Here is a 13,165-nt window from a genome sequence, read left to right as displayed (position 1 = left end):
GGTGGAGCCATTCAGCAGGGCTCTCATGCACTCGTCAAAATATTTTCTCTGTGTTTAAGGTTTATGTCTTGTAGCACCACTGTGACCCCACTGGGACCATGTCATTAGCCCCAAGGGGCTCTCATCCCCCTGCGTTGAGAAACCCCTGCTGTATTATTAAAGGAAGTCTCTTAACAACATGTTTTTGTGAGCCTAACACAAACTTAAACCTGGTTTTAAAAAACTTGATGCAAAACCAGCCACTGTCCGTGTGGAGAGTGTCAGTGGATCATCTGAGTTATGAGGTTCAGCAGTCAAAATATAAAAAATGCAACCTACATGCTACAAGCAATTAAGCTAACACTCCTGCACACTGAAACGACGTCACATGGAAGTGAGCAATATCTAAAAAGACTCAAACCCTTGCAGCCATAAAGACTTGCAGCCAAAAACTGCCAAAGCCTCTTATCTACCATATTTGACAAAGCTTATTGGTTTGTCTGGAGTATTTTGGTGAGATTGCCAGGCGAATAACGTCAATTCAGAACATAGCAGGTTTAGCTTGCATATAGTAAGAGTTGGATTTTGATTGCTTATTGACCTCATAATTCAGAAGATCTGGCTTCGTACAGAGGAAAAATGTCTGTACAGCAAAATGTTTCAGCTTGAGGTCTTTTTTGGGTACAACACTATTCATTTTTGTCATAGAGAATACCAGCATAGACACAGAGTTCCTAATATGGGCATAATGCAGACTACAGAATCACTCCAGAGGTCTATAACAGAATGCATCAGATTTCCTTCTTTCCTCAAAAGCTTTGCACATCAAGCCCTCTCTCTCTTCCTCTCATTCTGTTTCATTCTCTCTTTCTTGCTCTCATTCTCACATTATGCCTATTTTTTCCTCTAATAACCTCTCTCTCTCTCTCTCTCTCTCTCTCTCTCTCTCTCTCTCTCTCTCTCTCTCTCTCTCTCTCTCCAGCAGCTGTTGATAGGTAGAATATATGACTCCGTAAACACATTAGAGGTTTGTTTATGGCTGAATAACTGCAGTTTAAACACTTTTGAGAAATGTGGCTGGAGATGCGATGTTGTGAGCAGGACCCCGAGGAAGCCCAGTTTAGGGTTCCCTGGCATGCCTGTTTATTTTGCTTTGGGAGTCCTCAGCATCGAACCCCTGAGACAGGCCACGGGGAAGGAGTGAAGTCAGCTTTGCGATGATGAAGGAAATGTCAAACAAAGGCAGCAGTCAGAGACGACTACTCAGCTGTTGCTTTGTGTTTGTGCGTGCGAGTGAGTGTCCACGTGTGTATGGGCGGTTGAGGCGTGAGTCAGAACTTATTAGTGATGGGAATCATAAAAATGACTCAGCGCTTGATTGGTCAGTGTTGAGAAAGAGATTAGTAGCAGGATGTGGCAACTTTTCATTAGGACGCTTTATTTAAATAACAGACATGAAGAAACATTCTTTCACTAAGTAGTCATCAAGCTCATTCACAAATACTGTGAACTTGTAGGCAGAATAATGCAACCGGGACTACAGATAAATATCTGGCCTTGGATGTATATTAACTCTCTTGCGGATGATACAGTTAAAAATCCAATTTACACAACTGTATCCCAGATGTAGTCAATCAGCCAAGACATGTTTGCTGTCTGAAGTTTACTTCTATTGTTATGCACAGGAACTGTGAGGCTAATGTAACTATCAAATAATGGAAGCTTAGCATCATGCAAACTGCGTGGTTTTGTGCGTGACTATGTGGTTATGTGATTTCTGAAACTGTATAACAAACTGTTATCTATAAAAATGGACAAAGCTATGCTGCATTGCTAAAAAGAAGTCTTGAAGCCTGAATTCTGTCTATTTACAGCATTTAGCAGATGCTCTTATCCGGAGCGACTTACAATTTGACCATTTTACACAGGAAGGTGAAGGTAGTGTTAGGAGTCTTGCCCAAGGGCTCTTATTGGTATAGTGTAGGGTGCTGACCCAGGTGGGGATTGAACCCCAGACTACAGCATATAAGGCAGAGGTGTTACCCACTACACTACACCAACCACATTTGCAGGCAACAGTGAGTCATATAATGTTAGAGACTACTTAACTAAGTCTGAGGTCATTTAACTACTCATCAGGGTTTTGGGCAAGCATTAGGCATGTGGTTACCACACTTCTAATTGCAATACATATAAGCTGCATTAGCTTCATAGCTCCAGTGTTAAAGGACGAGACATTAGTGTTATTATCAGTCACATTTGGGATACATTTTGGTAGTAATGTGAGAAATGAGCAAAACAGTCTCAAACATTAGGATTCTTTTACAATTCATGTTCAAAAATAAGGTTCCAAAACATTCTCCATCAATACACACAACAAACTTCTGAAAAGTGACAAAGATATGCTACATAGCTAAAAACAGTAGCCCTGATGTGAATGCTGTCTGTACCTTTGTCCAATTCCTTTTATAGATAACAGTTTTGTCATTCATTGTTAGAGTACAGATAGGCTAATTGAGGTTACTGAACAACTTTAAGGCAGCGGTAGGCATGCAGTTAATTCACTGCTAATTGCAGTACTTGGTAGCTACATTAGCCTCATAGATCCAGAAGCAAGAAATCAATGTATATTATTAGCATACATTTGAATAGTGATAGCAAGGCAGTGTCAAACATTCCATTCTTTTGAAACTTTTCAGATTTTGAAACTGTTCTCTATAAATTCCCAACAAACTTATAAAGTATTCTATGCAAAGAGAAAGGATGTAATGTCAAGGAGTGAAATTGAACAGTTTTTGCATTCAACTAATCTGTCAGTTTGCACCAAATTTATAAACAACCCTAATATCTTTAGTCTGTGAGTTGTCAGGTAATATCTTTGGAAATTTCAAATCAGATTGGAGCAGTTGATTAATTTAGCTTAAACATTTCAATTGCTTTTGAGTGAGCATCACTACATTTGAAACCATTCGATTTTTGCCCAAACCATTGTATCAGCATTCATTCAGCTGCATAAGCAAGGAGCCTCGTGTGCATGAACAGATTCTGTACATCTGCCATGTTGGAAAGTGTGTGTGAGTGGTGCAAAATCATTCATTCCAAATTTCCATCACAGTCCTTAATATACTACATAACGTGACATACCAAAGTAGAAAACATACATTAAAACCATACTTAAGTGAAAGTATTGGTACTGTATCAAAATTGTATTTCTTTATTTCTTTATTGTATTTTTAATTAATGTCTGACATACGTTGAAATTTTCTCAAAGTAATTACTTATGTTGAAATGATCATATACTTTCTCAACAGTACAATTTTTGGCCTAGTCATTATTTTGACATACTAAGACAAATCTTGAGAAAATAAGAGGTACAACTGGAACCTGAAGCATAAACTATCTTTATTCAAACTATCTTTTCCTACCTGGCAGAAATGGGAGTTTGAGCCAGACACATTGTTATACTGTGCTGGTCACATGTTAATTACGAAGCTGTATCTGTGTTCATTTGCATGGATAACCTGCTAAATTAGCCGCCCCCACCGGCCCATAGTGTCAGTAGACTGTCAGTAATTAGGCCCTCTCGTAGTAAATCTGCCCCTCAGTGTCCACATGTCCAGCTCAAACTGAACTACACCAGCTGACACAGTGTTCACATCACTATAAGGCTACATTAGTGTAGCAGAGTGCAATAGTTGAAATAGTCCATTGTTGGGGAGATACTGAGGGAGACGGTTTACCTTTGCTCATCTTTGGACTAACCATGCATGTGCATGTCTTTGTGTGTGTGTGTGTGTGTGTGTGTGTGTGTGTGTGTGTGTGTGTGTGTGTGTGCATGATGACCCTGAGTGCCTCCTCCTCCATCTCTCTCTCCCTGCTGACTCCATCCTGATCCATTCAGTCCTGGAATCCAGCTGGAATTTACCCAGTGTTCCCAGGTCAGGGTTGTTTGTGTCTCCATGAATTTCAGTTCAGATTTGCTAGAGAACTTCAAAGCACCTGATAGATCCTCCCTCTATACTGTCTGTGCCATAGCACACTCACCCCCATCTCTCTCTCTCTCTCTTTCTCTCTCTCTCTCTCCCGCTCTCACTCTCTCTCAGTTTCAATAAAGATCAATTCAGGATGCTACAACTTTCATAAAAATAAGAAGAAATAAGAAATGGAACATTTAAATATGTATAAGGATATGTACACATTACTATTCAGTAATTTGGAAAACTTTTTTTAGTGATATAAAACCAATTTTTGGCACAGACACGTGCTTAAATAATTAATTCCTGATGCTACTACTATGTGTTTTCATAGTTTTTAATGAATTTGTAGGAAGCTGAAAATAAAAAAAAAATTTATATGCAGCTAGAATAATGGACAAGCTTGTAGATGATTCCACAGTGGTGACTGAGAAAGCACAAAAAATAATATAATAAATTTAACATCCAGAATGCCTTTTATATGAAAAGGGGTGATCAAATCTTGAGGTAAAGTAATGGTAAAGTATGTAGTATATTGTCACTATCCAAAGAAATACTTGTCTCCTTTTTTGTCAATTTTCTACATTGTTTGAGTACATAAATACACAAACACACATTTTCTAAACCGCTTATTCCTCTGTGGAGGTCGTCAGTCCTTCGCAGGGCTAAATACATTTATAAATGTATGCAAAGTATCTCCAAGCTAGTATCTTTCCAAGAGAAGTCAAAAAGGGGTCTTATCTTTCAATGTTTTAATGTAAATCAAGCTAAAGTTTTATTCTAAATGATTTTGCGGCATTGGTCCATGCATCCTGATTTTTTTACAATATGTAACAGACAGCTGTCATGATTAAATGGTGCAGAAAAGTAAAATTCAACAAAAATAAAGATTTTTTTAAATAAATGATAGCCTCAGTAATGGTTTCTTTACATTTACACATCAATCTCCTCTCTCTCTCTCTCTCTCTCTCTCTCTCTCTCTCTCTCTCTGTCTCTCTGTGTCTTTATCTCTGTCTGTCACATGTTCACACCTGTCAGAAGGCTGGAATGCTGTGTATTAGACCCTGAAGACTAGAGGCAGCAACTACATAAGCAACACAGAAAGAAGTCTAAACTTATCAATACATTATCATTAGGGTGGATTTTCACATTCACTCATATCAGAGCATTATTTACTCAAATCCCTTGCTTAAAACACACACTCACACAGACTACACCTCAACAGTGAATCCTTATGAATTGGTTATGGGCTGTGCCCATGCTAGAGTAACATCAGTTGTGTTTTAGACTGTAAATCTGTGTCCAGACTTGACCGAATGAAAATGTTAGACAAAAACAAATAATATTTTTAATGGAACATAATCAAAAGCAGGAAGAAACCTGTAGATTTGAGCTAATTTAAAATTAGATTAAATTAAAATTTGATAACATTCCTCTCATATATATTGTTGTAATATGCCTACTGTATTATATTAGGCCTGATATTATTGTCTGCTGTATAGTGTAGTGTGTGCATGCGCTATGAGGAGATTCAGCAATGGACTGTTGAGTGGTCACTCTCCTACCTTTATATAAACAGCAGACTGATTTATGCAAATAACATATAACTATGAAGACGTGAAGGACACGTACACAGTATGTCCCTGTACAGAGTCACACAAATGAACTGTACATCATACCCTATACATAAACACACATACGCTTTGCTTATGTTAAACATTATCTCCATAGACACGCAGCCGTAGAGAAGATCAACTCAACAGTACAGCACACTGTTAAATTCCTTTCACTCTAACTGAAAGGTAGATCACTAACTCCAGCCACAAACTGTGATCTTCAGAGATATTCTGTAAGGAAATAGACAGGGTGGAACTTTATTTAGTTTACTGTAGGTGATTTGAAATATAGCTTCAGTACAAATTGTGCTCTTGGTTAAGCTGATATAGTATAGTGTTTTGGAAAATTGATGGATGGATGGACTGGACAGAAAGATGCATGGGTGGATAGATGTTAGTCATGGTTAATATCTGGCAAAAGTAGATGGGCAAACACGTTGTGGGTCAGACAGGAGACAGGTAGATGGATGGACATATGAATGGGTGGATGGATGCATGGACAAATGTATGTATGTATGGATAAATAGGAGGGAGAGTTGGATAGGTCATGGTTATAGTCATCGTCTGGCAAGGACATAGGTGGACAGACATCTAGTGGATCAGACAAAAGACAGGTAGATGGCTTGTATGGAAGGATGGATGGATGGATGGATGGATGGATGGATGGATGGATGGATGGATGGATGGATGGAAGGGAGAGCTTGAAGCATGGGTGGATAGGAGATGGTTATGGTTAAGGAAAAATCTGGTAAGGAAAAAGGTGGACACACGTACTCTGACAGATAACAGATAATTATGGATGAAGCAACACATGGATGGACACATGAATGGATGGATGGATGGATGCCTGGAAGAATGGACGGATTGGTGTATATATAGATGGATTGGCTCTGTGTATAGACATATGGAAGGGTGGATGGAAAGGTTGTCAGATGTATGTATGGGTGGATGAATAGGCAGATGGAAAGGTGATGTTTATGGTGAAAATCTGGCAAGGAAATAGATGGACTGACATTTAGTGGCTCAGACAGAGCACAGGAAGATGGGGTGTATGGACGGATGGATGGACAGATGGATGAATGTAAGTATAGATGGAAGGATAGATAGGCATATGGATGGGTAGATAGGAAGAAGAGAAGGAAGCGTGGATGGATAGGTGATGAGTATGGTTACAACCTGGCAAAGAAACATGGGGAAAAGGCTTATAGTGGGTCAGACAGAAAACAGTAGATGGATAAAGGAACATATTGACATATTGATGAATGCAAGGATGGATGGATGGATTATAGTTGAGGTTAATGTCTAGTAAGTAAACAGGTGGGCAAACAAAAGAAAAAGGAATGTCTTCTGATGTGCTGCGTGTCCAACATCTCTTTATATCTCTTTATACATTCCCTGTAAAAGCACAGTGTTTCTTCTTAAGGTGGAGGGAGGGGGATGAAATGCTGAGTTCTAGTGATATAGTGAATCCATCTGACCTCTTCAACCTCTGAGTCATATGGAAATCCCAAAGAAGAACACAGCTGTCCTCCAGGGCAGCATAAATACTGTCAGTGACACTCCAAACCAAACACAAACTAACACAAGTTAAAACAGAGATGCTGCCAACTTCCCTCACAGCCCACAGTAAGACACAGACAGAGGGTAGAGGAGGCAGAGGGATGGACAGAGTTAAACAAAAGAGAGAAAAAGAGAGAGATAGACAGAGAGGTCAAAGGAGAGATTGATGAAGTGAGAAGGAAGAGAATGTGAAGGGTAAAGTGAATGTAAGGAAGAAAAAGTGGGAATAAAAGAAGAGACAGGAGTGACAGACATGCTGAAAAAGTGTGCTGACATGCAGACTGTTAGAGCAAGATGAATGATTGGCTGGTGTCTGACACTGGGGGGTCCTTGATACTGATATCTCTTGCCTAAGGGCCTGTGTGTAAATGTCAGAGTGTGTGTAGGTATGTGTTTGTTTTCATACATTTTCAGGACAGAAATGTGTTTTCTCATTGGCTTTTTTTGAAGTCTTGAGTTTCTTTTTTGTTAATGAGGTTAGAGTCAAGCTTATGTTACTAGTGGCCTTTAGTTTGGGCTATAAATGTTAAAACGTGCTCAAAACCGAGGGAAAACACCTCTACGATAAAGCTAATTTCTGCTAACAGCCCTCTGGGATTATAAAAGTATATTCATGATAATCCAGTGGTGATTCACAGGAACATTTTTTGGCCATTTTAGATCAAACACAGACATTTGAAGCTTGCTAGATGTTCCATGTTTAATTTGAAGTGTGTATTAAATTGTATTTTTTTTTACCTAATAGCAGTTTCATAGAGAGATTATGAAGAACCATGGCATACAGCTGCTGTTAATTTTTATTTCTAACAACTGACTGAAACGCACTGATCAGGCCACCAATTGTGCTCATAGTCAATGACATATCTAGACTTCCAGAAAACCTAGCTTGTTGTTATTTTCCCACAAAATTGATCTCCATTGCAAATCAAAATGTGATTGGTAGACACGTTAGGCCTTCAGTTCAACTGAAGTCCTAAACAGCAGGATTGCTGGATTGGCTGTATCTATCGAAATACCTTGGAGAACAAGACATTTACGTTAACTAAATAAATTAACTAATAATTACAGGCATTTTTTTAAGGTCATTATTAGGCAGTCCCTGAAGGCCAAGAAAGCCCTGAGTTGAGTATTCCACACTGATATCTAATGTAATGTTGCCATGACTGTTGTGGTCTCATGTGTATAGAAGCTAAAGCCGACAAGGTGAGTAATGAAGATGAATGTGTGTGTGTGTGTGTGTGTGTGTGTGTGTGTGTGTATGTATGTATGTGTTGTGGGGGGTTGTCTTTCCCGCCCAGATTAAGATCAGACCTGCTGATAAATGTGCCCGCTAGGCTGCTCAGTAACTTTACACTGATTTTTTCTCTCTCTCTTTCTCTGTCTCTCTCTCTCTCTATGACAGTCTTTCTCTCTCCAACCAGACAAGCCATTTTACTTCCCTCCTCTTATTTTCTTATCTCATTTCATCTTCCCCCTCCTGCATTCAGTCTCTCCATCCCATCCACTTTTCTTTTCTCCTCTCTTCTCCTTTAACATTCAGCCGTAGACCTCAGGAGTGCAATATTTTCATTATACATGATTGTCTTCTACTTTTGTATATAGTGGAACAGCAGAAGACATATTAATTCCCTGCACCACTCAATCCTGACCTAAAGGCTTCTGGACTATGTCCTGACATGACCCACAGCACACCTGCCCTGTCCTAAGACAGGTCGCTTAGCCCTCAGCCCTGATCCTGGGTTTCATCTCACACTGCACTTCAGATCGTTATGGCACAGTCAGTCATGCTGCAAGTTTCTTACCCTGCAGACACAGTTTTCTCTGCACTGGTCCAGTCATGTAAAAAAAAACATTACTGTTTGAAAATTTCAACCTACCAAACTAACAAAAGACTGAAAACATTGTTCTCCGCACTATAAAACAGTGTATAAAATAATTCAAAAAGGATTCTAGTAGTCTACAACCTCATATATTAGCTTATAGAAAGCTGTGTATGTGTCGAGAATGATAAACAGAGCTATGGCTGATTCTAAATCGACTCTTTAACAGGAGCCTAAAGTGTGAACTGCAGGCTAAAGTTAACTGCAGGTAAAGTTCCTTAAATCCACCCCCTCACCCAATGAGACAGCAAATATATTTCTATGATTAATTTATCAAATTCTATTTCCTTTTATACATTTTTATTTAAAAGCACATTGAAACCTATCTACCTACTTTATGTATATATTGTTTAGATTTTTTGAGATTTTATTTTATTACACTTTAGCTGAAAACTGCAGCACAGAGCGAAGGGCTTGTTAGTGTTATTCTCATGAGACTCTCCCCAAAGCCTGTGTCATTTTATAAGACCCTTTCCAATGCCACTCGACTACTCTTTCACCTGCAAATCTGTATGAAACCGGTGTTTACAGGCTTGTAATTTCACTATCCTCCCAGACAAAAGAGACACAGGAGCTTGATACTAGCCCTGGCAAAACACTACTGCCATACAAAGAAATATTTGGAGGGTACTCAGATGGCATGATTAGACGAAGCATCTCTCTGAATAAGTGAAATGTAATGGTATGTCATCAGATATTGTAGTCCTCTCTTAACGATTATATTTTGTAGCTATGTTTAAAGCAACCACAATCTAAATACTGAAATAAGGTAATACCCTTAATAAACAGCCTACTTCATCACTAGCAATCATGACAATCCTTGGTAATGCTATCAAACCGTTAAAGAAACTTCTCATTGTTGATTCTATGGGTATCATAAATAGCCAGTGTCATAAATAGCCCCCTTTCTGCAAAAAACAAAGAAAGTCTAATAGTCAGATGACCAAAGGATAAAGTTACATTGCCTGGGTGATGATGAGAATGAACTTTGCATACAGTTCCGAAGAGAAATCCACGGAAATCCATGGCTTGGAAGGGCTTTAAAATTGGATCAGTCTTGGCTGAAGTAGCATACCATAAGCACTGTCTCCTTTTCAATCTTCAAATTATCAAAACACAACTGTACTGCTTTAATACTAATAACTGAATTGAGATCACAGGAAGTCATTTCCCTTTTCACTCTTTCTTTGTGGGTTCAAGCTAAGTATGTACTAATATTTACATATCAACATAATGCTTTGTTTGTTGGGTTGTGAGTAAGTACTGAATTCTGAAGGTAATAGCTAGAAAATAACGTTAAAGACACATTTCCGTACTCATGTGTTTCACACGGTGAGGCTACAATCATTAAGAAATATGTTAGACTGGCTCCCACAGAAATTACCTTCTCCTCTGGACCAACTTTGAGAGTAAACTGAATTAGCCAAACCCTTTCCTTGTACGGAAATGGAAAACAAGAAGCAGTTTAAGTGAAAAGAAATGCTAACATATCAAACTGCTTGAATTCCAGAACATTTGTTTCTGTTCAAGAAATTAATTCAACCAAAATCTAGCACGATCCATGAAAATCCTGAGCGGGTGGCAACCATAGGCTGTCCCCAGGGTCACATTAGTCTTCAAGAGTGCTTCTAATTTCCCTTATTATGTAACAACAATGATTAGCTTTTAGAATGGCCCATAGCATCCGGATCAGCATGAGTGATTTCCAGCCTCGGCAGTTATAGATCTTTACAGGCTCTGCTAACATATTGCTACCAGCTGCTCCCATCTGAGACCAAAACTGCACCACCCTGCTACGACAGGCAGTAATGGCAAGATGAAAAGCAGGCCATGACGAACACAGTGAAAGCAGTGAGTGTGCAGAAAGCTGCTGGGTTTGAGGTTTGACTTACAGTGGCTGAATTTCACTGACACTAATGGTTGCACCTTATTGCATGTTTGAGTTATGTGTTGTGTCTGTAGGCATTGACGTCCATGTGAAAGAGAAATAAAATAATAAACCAAATCTCATATTGCTCTAGAAGCGTGTTTGCTTGACATCTCACACATTTCTGAACAAAATCTCCTGTGCAAAAAAAACTCCCTGAAGCTGCACCTTAGAGAAACACATTCTTGGATAATGTAGGCCACATTTCATGCAGGGCTGCAATGTATGAACGCTTCCAGGCAGAGGAACAGTGACCTCATTGCCGCGGGAGACATACACCATCACTTCACATTACGTGGAGCACTGCAGTGCATTACAGGGCAGAGAGGGCACGTCTTCGGATAGCAACTACTCCCTCACCTGGGACATCAGCAGCTGCTGGAGACTACATTTCCAATACTGCCCAAAACCACTTTGACAATACTGACTCCTAGCACAGCATTATCTTAGCCCTTACCCCTCCGTTCACGTCTAGGGGTAGGGTGTCCTGATTTTTGTGGAGATAGAGGGGTGAGGCAAAGTATTAGGGCTAAATGGCCCTACAAATGGAGGTTTTTCAGAGGCCCAAATGGAGTGAAAAAAAGATTAAACAGGCAAGATGGCTGCACAAGTGAAAGTAACCATTGTATTATTTTAGTTTAATGGCATTTCAATGCATTATGGTTCTTTTCTTCATAACAAGCACAAAAAAGCGCTAGTAGTATGCTGCTTGCTTGGTAGCTAGCTAGCTCAATTTACCTTTCCACATTCACGCATTCGGCCACATCTGGGAAGGAAACGGACTTCGTCTCCCAGAGCATTCTGGTGCATCTGGGGACAGAACATCCACACTCGGACACCATCTTGGGAGAGGACTCCAATACCAATACCTAGGAATACCACGTGACTTTGCAACGCTCCTATCAGCATTCACAGTCACCAGACTACTATCAATCTGCACCTGTGCACATTTGGTTATATGACTACAGTTTAGAATACTTGAGCCCAGGTTTTAGAGAGAGAAGTTACGGGGTATTGTTTCAATGAGACAACTGAGTGTTTTCTACCTGTTCTGTTTGCTTACCTTGTATTTTGACCTTTTTCTAAGTTTCTCCTGTTTACGATTTCCGCCTCATCCCTTTGTATTTTGCCTGTTTGGTTTGATCTATGTTTTGACATTTTGACTTGGTTGGTGTTTATTAAACAACCTTCTCTTAACGTCCGCGAGCGTCTGGTACTCTGTCGCCACATTACACTTGAATGATGCACCATTTAAGGTAGTATGGGAAAATTCAATCAAGAAGCTAGATAATAGCTAAATGACTTCAGCTTCATAACACGAAAGAATTAGGGGTGGGTGATAACAACCAGTTATTCCATCTCTCCTCTTTGAAAGTTTATGATTCTGTAAATGTAATCAAAGCCTAGCAGTGAAGTTGCTGAACTCTGTTGCTCCTCTCCTGTCACTGCAGACTGGCAGGGTCGCCCACAGAGCACCGCTGGTAGCCTGTTAAAGAAGTAATGCTCTTCTTTATTTGAGGTTTGTCCCAATTCGTAGGGAAAGATTTCAACCACTACCCCTTTCAAATGGGGCAAGGTGACACTTGAAAACAAGGGGTAGGGGTGAAAATAAGAAATAGGATTGGGCCTTAGTCAGCCAAGTTGTGATTTCCACATATTCAGGATTATATTGACCAAACTTGTTTACTGCTGTGGACACAGGCACCTCAGGGGGTTTTTGACAAGACACTCTGGAACTTTTTTTTAATTTAGTTTTTTTTTTTTTTTACTTGTTTTTGTTTGTCATAAAATATTAAACTTGTACTTTATAAATTTTAATCTATAGAGAACTTCAGTTAGACACTCAATACCTCTTTTGTCTATTCTGATTTTTGAAGTAAGTTATATACCTCTATGTTTAATATACAGATACATCAGCACTGTAAGACTGCTTTCCTCCAAGGCATGTAATCCATGTAGGCCTAGGTTTAATAAGCTTTTTTTCATTAAGGGCACTTCTTCCAAGAACAGGGCATTATAGCTAATAAGGGGGGAAAGACAGGGAGGATTGCTGAAAACTATGCGCCTTGATAAGCTGGGCTTTGAAAAACCTGAGAAAACACGAGCAGACACAAGTTCTACTGTCATATGAGCATTCCTGACTGTCACTACGGCCCTGTCATTAAGTTAATCAGCTGGATATTGGCCAATCAGGAGTGTCCTCAGCCTAGGGTGAAAGCCTGTGATGTC

Source organism: Pygocentrus nattereri, chromosome 28 (assembly GCF_015220715.1).
Source record: "Pygocentrus nattereri isolate fPygNat1 chromosome 28, fPygNat1.pri, whole genome shotgun sequence".
Lineage (NCBI taxonomy): Eukaryota > Metazoa > Chordata > Actinopteri > Characiformes > Serrasalmidae > Pygocentrus > Pygocentrus nattereri.
This window is presented reverse-complemented; position numbering follows the sequence as displayed.